Raw genomic sequence first — 12,789 nt, 5'->3', positions numbered from 1 at the left:
TATGACCACCACGTTCCTTTGATATCTTTAAGGCCTCTGCTATCTCGATCAATTTCATTTTAAGGTCATTCAAAAGCTTTTTGTGGATTTTTTGATGTTTTCGTCGGTAACCACCTCTTTCGGGCGTCCACTGCGTTCACCGTCCTCCGTGCTCATTTCACCACGTTTGAATTTTGCATACCAATCAATTATTTTTGATTTCCCTGGGACAGAGTCCGGAAACTCATTATCAAACCATGTTTTTGCTTCCACCGTATTTTTTCCCTTCAGAAAACAGTATTTTATCAAAACACGAAATTCCTTTTTTTCACAATAACAAAAGTTGCTTCACAAAAGACGCTCTATCTCACACACTAATTGACTTACAGACGTCAAATTTTGACCCGAATCATTTGAAGGTTGGTACTATATAAAAATAATATACATTTAATACTAGCGACGCCATCTATGTGTCGGACCGGGGACTTATCAGCCAACCTGTTAGGTCATATGGTATTGCAAATGGTCCATATCGGTTTCCTTTAACGTATAGCCCCCATATAAATGGACCCTTAGATTTGGCTTGCGGAGCCTCTAAGAGAAGCATATTTTATCCGATATGCCTGCAATTTGGTACATGGTGTTGGTATATGGTATCCAACAACCGTGCAAAAATTGGTCCACATCGGTTCGTAATTATATATAGCCCCCATATAAACCGATCCCCAGATTTGGTTTGCAGAGCCTCAAAATGAAGCAAATTTTATCCCATCCGGCTGAAATTGAAATTGAATGAAAAATAATCTACCAAAATTTTATTTCTATAGAGAATTTTGTCAAAATTTTATTTCTATAGAAAATTTTGTCAAAATTTTATTTCTATAGAAAATTTTGTCAAAATTTTATTTCTATAGAAAATTTTGTCAAAATTTTATTTCTATAGAAAATTTTGTCAAAATTTTATTTCTATAGAAAATTTTGTCAAAATATAATTTCTATAGAAAATTTTGTCAAAATTTTTTTGTATCGAATATTTGGTCAAAATTTTATTTCAATAGAAAATTTTGTTAACATTTTATTTCTATAGAAAATTTAGTTAAAATTTTATTTCTATAGAAAATTTGCTTGCTTGCTTACAATTTAAAAGACGGTGTTAGGAGATGTTTAGATACCATGCCATCGGCAAGCGTTATTGCAACCCAAGTAATTCGATTGTGGATGACAGTCTGTAGAAAAAGTTTCTACGCAATCCATGGTGGAGGATACACAAGCTTTGGCCTGTCCGAACTTTCGGCCGTATATACTTGTTTTGTTTGGTATTTTTCGGTATAATTTTTTTCCAACCTTTGGTATATTATTTTTGGCTCGAGTGGCAACCGTGCTCCAAAGTTAATCTAGCCGTCTGGCTGCGAACGCATTTTTGTGATTAACGTCTAAGTCACAGTTTTATTCCAATCAACTTCTAATTTAGCAAAACTATGTATTTTGGGTTAAAATTAATTTCTTATTGATTTGGAAGAAATAGCTTCAATTTATACTTTTCAACCGATATGCACTATATGGCCCCAAAAGTAAGAGTTGTGCCCTGATGTGTTTTAAATTTTGCACAAAGAGAACACCTGTTAGTGTCGTAAATTGTGCCAAATTTAGTTGAAATCGGTTCAAATTTAGATATAGCTCCCGCCCGAGTTGGCACCCAACAAATTTTAAGGATTTGAGATTGTATCGAAAATGTGGTGCAGACTTCCCTTGGTGATAGTTCTTATTGCCATTTTTCAACGACTAAATATTCAACACAGTCCTTCGATGATGAATAATTTAATATATCGTTTTTAGCCTTCCAATGATTGCAAGATCACTGTACGTTGCTATAAAACTTGCCCGAAAAAAATCACTCTCCATACCGAAACTCTACTACCACAATAAATTCAATTGCAAAATTTTGCATTTTCTAGCCGTAATGAAAAACATCGGGGAATATTGCAAAGCGCTAACACTCTAACTATAAACATCCACTGAAAACAACAACTACAACAACAAGTAAACTATCCATGGATTTCACCGAAATTATTCGTTGGTTCGTTTGCCATGTTCATGTCCTTGCTTTTTTTTTGGGTGGATTGGAAGGGGGTTTATGTTGGACTGCTAACTACATGCACTAACACCAACACAAGCATCGTAAGCATTGGATTTTGATTGTGTTCCTCCTCTTCCAATTTGCAAGTTGCACATAAATTGTCCTTTATGTGAGCCAGTAGTGAGTGAGCGCATAGCATGATTTCTATGACAGAGTAAACAGCGAGTATTAAATCGAGAGATTCATTTGAAAGTTCTCCTCCCCAATGGTGTATTTTAATTATGGACAATTCGAATAGTGAACATTCTTTGGGCAATCGGCAAATCATGTGGGGTACACTACACCATTGTTTCAAAATTTTTGCGATATAGTTTTTTGACACAATTTTCTATAGAAATAAAATTTTGACAAAATTTTCTATAAAAATAAAATTTTGACAAAATTTTATTTATTTAGCAAATTTTGTCAAAGTTTTCTATAGAAATTAAATATTGACAATATTTTCTATAGAAATAAAATTTTGAACAAAAATTTCTATTGAAATAAAATTTTGAAAAATTTTCTATAGAAATAAAATGTTGAATATAGAAAAATAATTTTGACAAAATTTTCTATGGAACTAAAATTTTAACAAAATTTTCTATTGAAATAAAAGTTTGACATAATTTTCTATTGAAATAAAACTTTGACCAAAATTTTGACAAAATTTTCTATAGTTTTCTCCATAAGGAGTTAGCATAGAGGGCCCAAAATTGAGTTATCTCTCCCAGCCAGATCTATACTAAAAGCTGTGGAAAGGTTCATTCGCCCGAACCGAAACATGTACAGTCCAGGCGTGTATAGATTTGTATCTGGCGTTTTCTTTTCAATGGCTCTATTAACCATGTTCCTTAATCTATATCTGTCCATAAAGCTCGAAAAATAATTGTATAATTAGATATAATGCATTTGGACGTCAATTGCCTGTTTCGGTATCAGGCTAACATGTAATATAATAAGCAACGATGAGCCCGTCGTAAAACTAGGAAAAACACGACTAATGTACGCGTTAGAATTGTTGTTGTATCCTGGAAACCAGTTTCTGTTAATTGTCATATGTTGTAGTTGACTGTAGAAACAATAAGCATTGTTCGACTGTTCACCACTTAGGTGAATTCTAACAAATTAGCTTTCTAAAAATAAATTTCGTGTTGTTGCATTACTATGTAACAAAACGAAATAAAAATAAGATTAAGGGACTGGTAAGTTATATGAAAAGATGATGTACAGTGGGAGAAAAGATGATTCAATTTGTAAGAGGAAATTTCCCTAATGTTTTCTCCATAAGGAGTTAGCATAGAGGGCCCAAAATTGAGTTATCTCTCCCAGCCAGATCTATACTAAAGGCTGTGGAAAGGTTCATTCGCCCGAACCGAAACATGTACAGTCCAGGCGTGTATAGATTTGTATCTGGCGTTTTCTTTTCAATGGCTCTATTAACCATGTTCCTTAATCTATATCTGTCCATAAAGCTCGAAAAATAATTGTATAATTAGATATAATGCATTTAGACGTCAATTGCCTGTTTCGGTATCAGGTTAACATGTAATATAAGAAATAAAATTTTGACAAAGTTTTCTAAGAAATAAAATTTTGACAAAGTTTTCTATAGAAATTAAATATTGACAAGATTTTATATATAAATAAAATTTTGAAAAAAAAAATCTATAGAATTAAAATTTTGACAAAATTTTCTATGAAAATAAAATTTTGAAAAAAAATTTCTATAGTTATAAAATATTAACAAAATTTTGCATTGAAATAAGATTTTGACAAAATTTTCTATATAATGAAAATTTTAACAAAATTTTCTATGGAAATAAAATTTTGACAAAATTTTCTATAGAAATAAAATTTTAACAAAATTTTCTATGGAAATAAAATTTTGTCAAAATTTTCTATAGAAATAAAATTTGGCAAATTTTTCTATAGGAATAAAATTTTAACAAAATTTTCTATGGAAATAAAATTTTGACAACATTTTCTATACAAATAAAAGTTTGACAAAATTTTCAATAGTAATAAAATTTTGACAAAATTTTCTATAGAAATAAAATTTTGACAAAGCTTTCTATAGAAATCTAATATTTACAAGATTTTCTATAGAAATAAAATTTTGAAAAAATTTTCTATGGGAATAAAATTTTCAAAAAAATGTCTATAGTTATAAAATATTAACGAAATTTTGTATTGAAATAAAATGTTGACCAAATATTCGAAAGAAATAAAATTTTGACAAAATTTTCTTTTTACAAAATTTTCTATAGAAACAACATTTGGAGAAAATTTTCTATAGAAATAAAATGTTATGACAATTTTCTATAGAAATAAAATTTTGGCAAATTTGTCTATAGAAATAAAATTTTGACAAAATTTTCTATACAAATAAAAGTTTGACAAAATTTTCAATAGAAATAAAAGTTTGACAAACTTTTCTATTGAAACAAACTTTTGACCAAATATTCGATAGAAATAAATAAAATTTTGACAAAATTTTTTATAGAAATAAAATTTTGGCAAATTTCTCTATAGGAAAAAAATTTTAACAAAATTTTTTATGGAAATAAAATTTTGACAAAATTTTCTATAGAAATAATCTTTTTACAAAAGTTTCTATAGAAATAACATTTTGAGAAAATTTTCTATAGAAACAACATTTTGAGAAAATTTTCTATAGAAATAAAATGTTATGAAAATGTTCTATAGAAATAAAATTTTGAAAAAATTTTCTATAGAAATACAATTTTGGCAAATTTTTCTATAGAAATAAAATTTTAACAAATTTTTCTATAGAAATAAAATTTTAACAAAATTTTCTATGGATATAAAATTTTGAAAAAATTTTCTATAGAAATAAAATTTTGACGAAATTTTCTATAAAAATAAATTTTTGCAAAAATTTTCTATAGAAATGAAATTTTGAAAAAATAAATTCTATAGTTATAAAATAAATATTAACAAAATTTTGTATTGAAATAAAATGTTAACATTATTTTCTATTAAAATGAAATTTTGACCAAATATTCGATAGAAATAAAATTTTGACAAAATTTTCTTCTAAATAAAATTGTGTGACAATTTTCTATAGAAATAAAATTTTGACAAAATTTTTTTAAGAAAAAAATTTGGACAAAATTGTCTATAGAAATAACATTTTGAGAAAATTTTCTATAGAAATAAAATGTTATGACAATTTTCTATAGAAATAAAATTTGGACATAATTTACTATAGAAATAAAATTTTAACAAAATTTTATATAGAAATAAAAATTTGACAAACTTTTCTATTGAAATAAAAGTTTGACATAATTTTCTATTGAAATAAAATTTTGATCAAATCTTCGATTGAAATAAAATTTTGACAAGATTTTCTATAGAAATAAATTTTTGAAAAAATTTTCTATAGAAATAAAATTTTGAAAAAATTTTCTATAGAAAAAAAAATTTGACAAAATTTTCTATGGAAATAAAATTTTGAAAAAAAAAATCTATAGTTATAAAATATTAACAAAATTTTGTATTGAAATAAAATTTTAACAAAATTTTCGATAAAAATAAAATTTTGACAAAATTTTCTATAGGAAAAAATTTTTGACCAAATTTTCTATGGAAATAAAATTTTGACAAAATATATGGTCACACATGCTGTAAATATTCCTTGACATTATAATTATTCAAACTAACATTACCATATCGATCAATGGTAGTGTACCACTTTGTTAAATTTCTCTAAAGTTATGTTCACTAACAAATTGTTATCCCGTCGAACAATATACGAGCGTAATTTTCGACAAAAAAAAAATGGAAAAGTTTTGCATGCATAAATATGGAAATGATATTCAATAACGTGATTAAGTTTTGTCTGTTTGTGGCTGGTTGAAAATGTGTGTGGGACTAACGACTAAAAATATGCTAAACCCTTTTGATGGACAAGTTAAAACTGTTCTCTCTAACTGATTGCATTTATCTGTCACAAATGGAAATTTCAACATTGATGTCTAACGAGAGATGACATTTCATTAGGACTATAGACTTGTTTCCATATGAGTATGCTATGGTAAAAGGTAGAGCTAAAATGAAATTCAGCCATGAATATTAATCAATTGATATTGATGTGTTCAGTAGGTGGATGGTCGGAGGAGGAGATATAGAGTGATTGGGGGGGTAGAATGAACAATTATACTTTAGATGGAAATCCATATTTCTCGTATGCTACTACAAAATCAGTATATACTTAAATCCATTATAAAAACATAACATGTATATAAGGCCCAAATTCGCAATTTTTCACTGCCTAATGAAATTTTCCTTTTGTTAATACTCCGAATAAATACCAAAATACTTAAGGAAAGTCAAAATATTTGGATTCAAAATAAAAAGTGTAGTATGAAATTTTTTCCTCCACGAGGCTCCTGAGGGTCGGTTATTGTGTGGCCTATATATAACTATGAACCGATATGAATCAATTTTTGCATTGGTGTTGGAAGACATATACTAAATTTCAACAAAATTTCACATGGATCCACTGAAATGCACTCATCCTAAAGGCTCTCCCTTTGACATTTTCATTGCCATTCTAAAGTTTTATTTAACTCAGCGCTTGCAAAGAAAAAATCAATACCAAAGTTTTCGATTTAATTCCATTCTTTATTCTGCTTTTGTGATTTCTATGCTTTCGTTCTACATTTCCCATAAATTTCTGGTACAATTTCCCAAACGAATTTGGCCTTTCCCACTCGGGCTCCTTGCTGTTTTTTTCACACACACAGTAAATGCACATAGCCTACAGTTGGTGGGGTCTGTAATTAATGGGTCGGTCCAGTGAAAGGCATCAAAGACCACAACAACGTAAAAGAAATCCATTCACAGAACATTTTGACTTTTTCAAATTAATTTTCAACATTTAATAGTTTACGTTCGCGCCATACTTCGTGGAGCCAACTACACTTTGGAAAATAATAAAACAAGGAAGGAAAGTGTAAATTAGAGAGGGGTCGAAATTTTATCAAAATTATATTTCTATAAAAAATTTTCTCAAAATTTTATTCCTATAGAAAATTTTGTCAAAATTTTATTCCTATAGAAAATTTTGTCAAAATTTTATTCCTATAGAAAAAATGTTATTTCTATTTCTGTAAAGTTTGTCAAAATTTTATTACTCTAGAAAATTTTGTTAAAATTTTATTTTTATAGAAAATTCTGTTAAAATTTTATTATACCCTGCGCCACACTGTGGAACAGGGTATTATAAGTTAGTGCATATGTTTGTAACACCCAGAAGGAGACGAGATAGACACATGGTGTCTTTAGCAAAAATGCTAAGGGTGGGTCCCTGAGTCGATATAACCATGTCCGTCCGCCCGTCCGTCCGTCTGTCTGTGAACACATTTTTGTGATCAAAGTCTAGGTCGCAATTTAAGTCCAATCGCCTTCAAATTTGGCACATGTTCCTAATTTGGGTCAGAATAGAACCCTATTGATTTTGGAAGAAATCGGATCAGATTTAGATATAGCTCCCATATATATCTTTCGCCCGATATGCACTAATATGGCCCCAGAAGCCAGATTTTTGGTAGAATTTGGTTGAAATTTTGCACTAGGAGCAAAATTTGTATTATAGTCAAGTGTGCAAAATTTGATTGAAATCGGTTCAGAGTTAGATATACCTCCCATATATATCTTTCGCCCGATATAGACTAATATGGTCATAAATGCCAGAGTTTTGACCCAATTTGGTTGAAATTTTGCACAGGGAGTAGATTTAGCATTGTACCTATGTGTGCCAAATTGGATTGAAATCGATTCAGATTTAGATATAGCTCCCATATATATCTTTCGCCCGATATGCACTTATATGGACCCAGAAGCCTGAGTTTTATCCCGATAAGCTAGAAATTTTGCAAAGGGAGTACAATTAGTATTATAGTCATGTGTACCAAATTTGATTGAAATCGGTTCAGATTTAGATATAGCTTCTGTATATATTTTTCGCCCGATATGGACTTATATGGCCCCAGAAGCCAGAGTTTTGGCTCAAGTTGGTTGAAATTTTGCACTAGGAGTACAATTAGTAATATAGTCATGTGTGCCCAAATTTATTGAAGTCGGTTTGGATATAGATCCCATATATATGTTTTTCTGATTTCGACAAAAATGGTAAAAATACCAACATTTACTTGTAAAATCGCCACTGCTTAGTCGAAAAGTTGTAAAAATGACTCTAATTTTCCTAAACTTCTAATACATATATATCGAGCGATAAATCATAAATAAACTTTTGCGAAGTTTCTTTAAAATTGCTTCAGATTTAAATGTTTCCCATATTTTTTTTTTACTAAAATTGTGTACCCTAATGCATTAGCCAACTTAAATTTTGAGTCTATAGATTTTGTAAAAGTCTATCAAATTCTGTCCAAATCGAGTGATATTTAAATGTATGTATTTGGGACAAACCTTTATATATTGCACCCAACACATTTGACGGATGTGATGTGGTATCGAAAACTTTGATCTACAAAGTGGTGCAGGGTATAATATAGTCGGCCCCGCCCGACTTTAGACTTTTCTTACTTGTTTTTTTCAAAAATTTTGTCAAAATTTTATATCTATTGAAAATATTGTCAACATTTTATTTCCATAGAAAATTTTGTCACAATTTTATTTCTGTAGAAAATTTTGTCAAAAATTTTATTTCTGTTGGAAATTATGTCACAATTTTACTCCTATAGAAAAAATGTTATTTCTATAGAAAATTTTGATTTCCATATAAAAATTTGTCAAAATTTTATTTCTTTAAGAAATTTTGTCAGCATTTTATTTCCACAGAAAATATTGTCAAATTTTTATTTCCATAGAAAATTTTGTCAAATTTTTATTTCTATAGAAAATTTTTTGAAAATTGTATTTTTTAGACAATTTTGTCAAAATTCTATTTCTATTGAAAATTTTGTTCAAATTTTATTTCTATAGAAAATTTTGTCCAAAGTTTATTCCTATAGAAAATTTTGTCAAAATTTTATTCCTATAGAAAAAAATTTATTTCTATAGAAAATGTTGATTTCCATATAAAAGTTCGTCAAAATTTTATTTCTTTAAGAAAATTTGTCAGCATTTTACTTCCATAGAAAATATTGTCAAATTTCTATTCCCATAGAATATTTTGTCAAAGTTTTATTTCTATAGAAAATTTTCCCAAAATTTTATTTCTATAGAAAATTTTCCCAAAATTTTATTTCCATAGAAAATTTTGTCACAATTTCATTTTTGTAGAACATTTTGTCACAATTTCATTTTTGTAGAAAATTTTGTCAACATTTTATTTCTGTTGAAAATTTTGTCAAAATTTCATTTCTGTGTAAAGTTTGTCAAAATTTTATTACTCTAGAAACTTTTGTTAAAATTTTATTTTTATAGAAAATTCTGTCAAAATTTTATTTTTTTCAAAAATTTTGGCAAAACTTTATATCTATAGAAAATATTGTCAACATTTTATTTCCATAGAAAATTTTGTCACAATTTTATTTCTGTAGAAAATTTTTTCAAAATTTTATTTCTGTTGGAAATTTTGTCACAATTTTATTCCTATAGAAAAAATGTTATCTCTATAGAAAATTTTGATTTCCATATAAAAGTTCGCCCAAATTTTATTTCTTTAAGAAAATTTTGTCAGCATTTTATTTCCACAGAAAATATTGTCATATTTCTATTTCCATAGAAATTTTTGTCAAATTTTTATTTCTATAGAAAATTTTTTGAAAATTTTATTTCTTTAGACAATTTTCTGAAAACTTTTATTTCTATAGAAAATTTTGTCAAAATTCTATTTCTATAGAAAATTGTCATAACATTTTATTTCTATAGAAAATTTTCTCAAAATTTTATTTCCGTAGAAAATTTTGTCATAATTTTATTTCTGTAGAAAATTTTGTCAAAATTTTATTTCTGTTGGAAATTTTTGTCAAAATTTCATTTCTGTTGTAAAGTTTGTCAAAATTTTATTACTCTAGAAAATTCTGTTAAAATTTTATTTTTTTGAAAATTTTGTCAAAATTTTATATCTATAAAAAATATTGTCAAAATTTTATTTCGATAGAAAATTTTGTCAAAATTTTATTTCTATAGAAAATTTTCTGAAAATGTTATTTCTATAGGAAACTTGCTGAAATATTATTAATATAGAAAAATTTGTCAAGATTTTATTTCTATAAAAAATTTTGTCAACATTTTATGAACATTTTATTTCGTTTTGTTTTGTTATTGTTGGTTTGTACTTCAATCATATTTGTTTTGAGGAACAGAATGTTTGTCAAATTTATTTGGGCAAAGCCCTATAGACTGCAAGATGGTTTTTCCGAAACGTGCGTCCATCCAAACATCTTGCAGTCTATAGGGCTTTGCCCAACTAAATTTGACAAACAATATTTTCCTCTGTTGGTTAAGCTACTCTCGTAGTTTAGTCAACGCAATGGTTTTAAAGCTGAGATCAAAACAACCAACAGAAAATTTTGTCAAAATTTTATTTCTGTAGAAAATTTGTTTCTATGGAAAGTTCTGTCAAAATTTTGTTTCTATAGAAAGTTTTGTCAATTTTTTTTGTTGACTAAACTACTCTCGTAGTTTAGTCAACGCAATGGTTTTAAAGCTGAGATCAAAACAACCAACAGAAAATTTTGTCAAAATTTTATTTCTGTAGAAAATTTGTTTCTATGGAAAGTTTTGTCAAAATTTTGTTTCTATAGAAAGTTTTGTCAATTTTTTTTTTTGTATAGAAAATTTTGTAAAATTTTATTTCTACAAAAAATTTTGTCAAAATTTTTTTGTGTAGAAAATTTTGTAAAAATTTTATTTCTACAAAAAATTTTATAAATTGTTTATTGGTATAGAAAATGTTTTGCAAATTTTGTTTCTATAGAATATTTTCTGAAAATTATATTTCTATAGATAATTTTCTGAAAATTTTATTTCTATAGAAAATTTTATAAAAAATGTTATTATACCCTCCACATTAGGATGGGGGTATATTAACTTTGTCATTCCGTTTGTAACACATCGAAATATTGCTCTAAGACTCCATAAAGTATATATATTCTAGTCTGTTGAAATAACGATAACTTCCGAACGAAACAAGCTATCGACTTAAAACTTGGCACAAGTAGTTGTTATTGATGTAGGTCGGATGGTATTGCAAACGGGCCATATCGGTCCACTTTTACGTATATCCCCCATATAAACGGACCCCCAAATTTGGCTTGCAGACCCTCTAAGAGAAGTAAATTTCATCCGATCCGGCTGAAATTTGTTACATGATGTTAGTATATGGTCGCTAATGACCATGCAAAGATTGGTCCACATCGGTCCATAATTATATATAGCCCCCATATAAACCGATCACCAGATTTGACCTCCGGAGCCTCTTGGAAGACCAAAATTCATCTGATTCATTTGAAATTTGGTACGTGTTGTTAATATATGGCCTCAAACACCTATGCAAAAATTGGTCGAAATCGGCCAATAATTATATATAGGCCCCATATAAACCGATTCCCAGATTTGATGGAGCCCGTTGGAAGAGCAAAATCCATCAGATTCGGTTGAAATTTGGTACGTGATGTTAGTATATGGTATGCAACAACCATGCAGGAATTGGTTCACATCAGTCCATAATTATATATAGCCCCCATATAAACCGATCCCCAGATTTGAACTCTGGTGCCTTTTTGGAGCAGCAAAATTCATCCGATCTGGTTGAAATTTGGTACGTGGTGGTAGTATGTGATATTAAACAACCATGCCAAACGTGGTCCATATCAGTCCATAATCATATATAGCCCCCATATAAACAGATCCCGAGATTTGGTTTTAGAGCCTCTTGGAGAAGCAAATTTCATCCGAGTCAATTGAAATTTGGTACATTGTGGTAGTAAATATATGGCCGTTAACAACCATGCCTAACTATCGATACCCAATCACACAAAAATTGGTCCATATCAAGTTCATAATTCCATATAGCCCCGATATAAGCGACCCCCATATTTCAATTCTGGCTCTCTACGTACCGTGCAAAAGTCCATGTCGATTCGTAATTATTTGTAGACTTACCTATACATAACTATTTTGTCTAGTATATATATATAGCACGTATGGAATAACTCACAATTTAGAAAACGATGTTAAGAAGTTTTAAGATACCACAACCAAAGTAATTCGATTGTGGATGGCAGTCTTTCGTGGAAGTTTCTACGCAATCCATGGTGGAGCGTACATAAGATACGGCCTGGCCGAACTTACGGCCGTATATACTTGTTTCTATCAAATACTTCTATAGAAAATTTTCTGAGAAATGTATTTCTATAGAATAATTTCTGAAATTTTTATTTATATAGTTAAATTTGTCAAAATTGTATGTCTGTAGAAAATTTTCTCAAAAATTTTTTTCTATAGAAAGTTTGGCCAAAATCCTTAAGTAAAAGTCAAAATCTTTGGCTGCCAGTAAATTTTTTTTTGTGAGTGTATAAAGCCAGTAATTCATATATTTTTTTGCAGTGTATATAGAATCATCCACAATCCCAGCATTGAATGAATGGTTGATGATGACGGGTTGGGTGGCGGCATTGATCCGTTTGCTTTGTCAAAGACAATGTTCCTCAGGTTTGTTGGGAATCCCACACCAAAAAAAAAACAGCTCCTCCAGGCCT

Source organism: Haematobia irritans, chromosome 4 (assembly GCF_050003625.1).
Source record: "Haematobia irritans isolate KBUSLIRL chromosome 4, ASM5000362v1, whole genome shotgun sequence".
Classification (NCBI taxonomy): Eukaryota; Metazoa; Arthropoda; class Insecta; order Diptera; family Muscidae; genus Haematobia; species Haematobia irritans.
Note: the sequence above shows the minus strand (reverse complement) of the source record.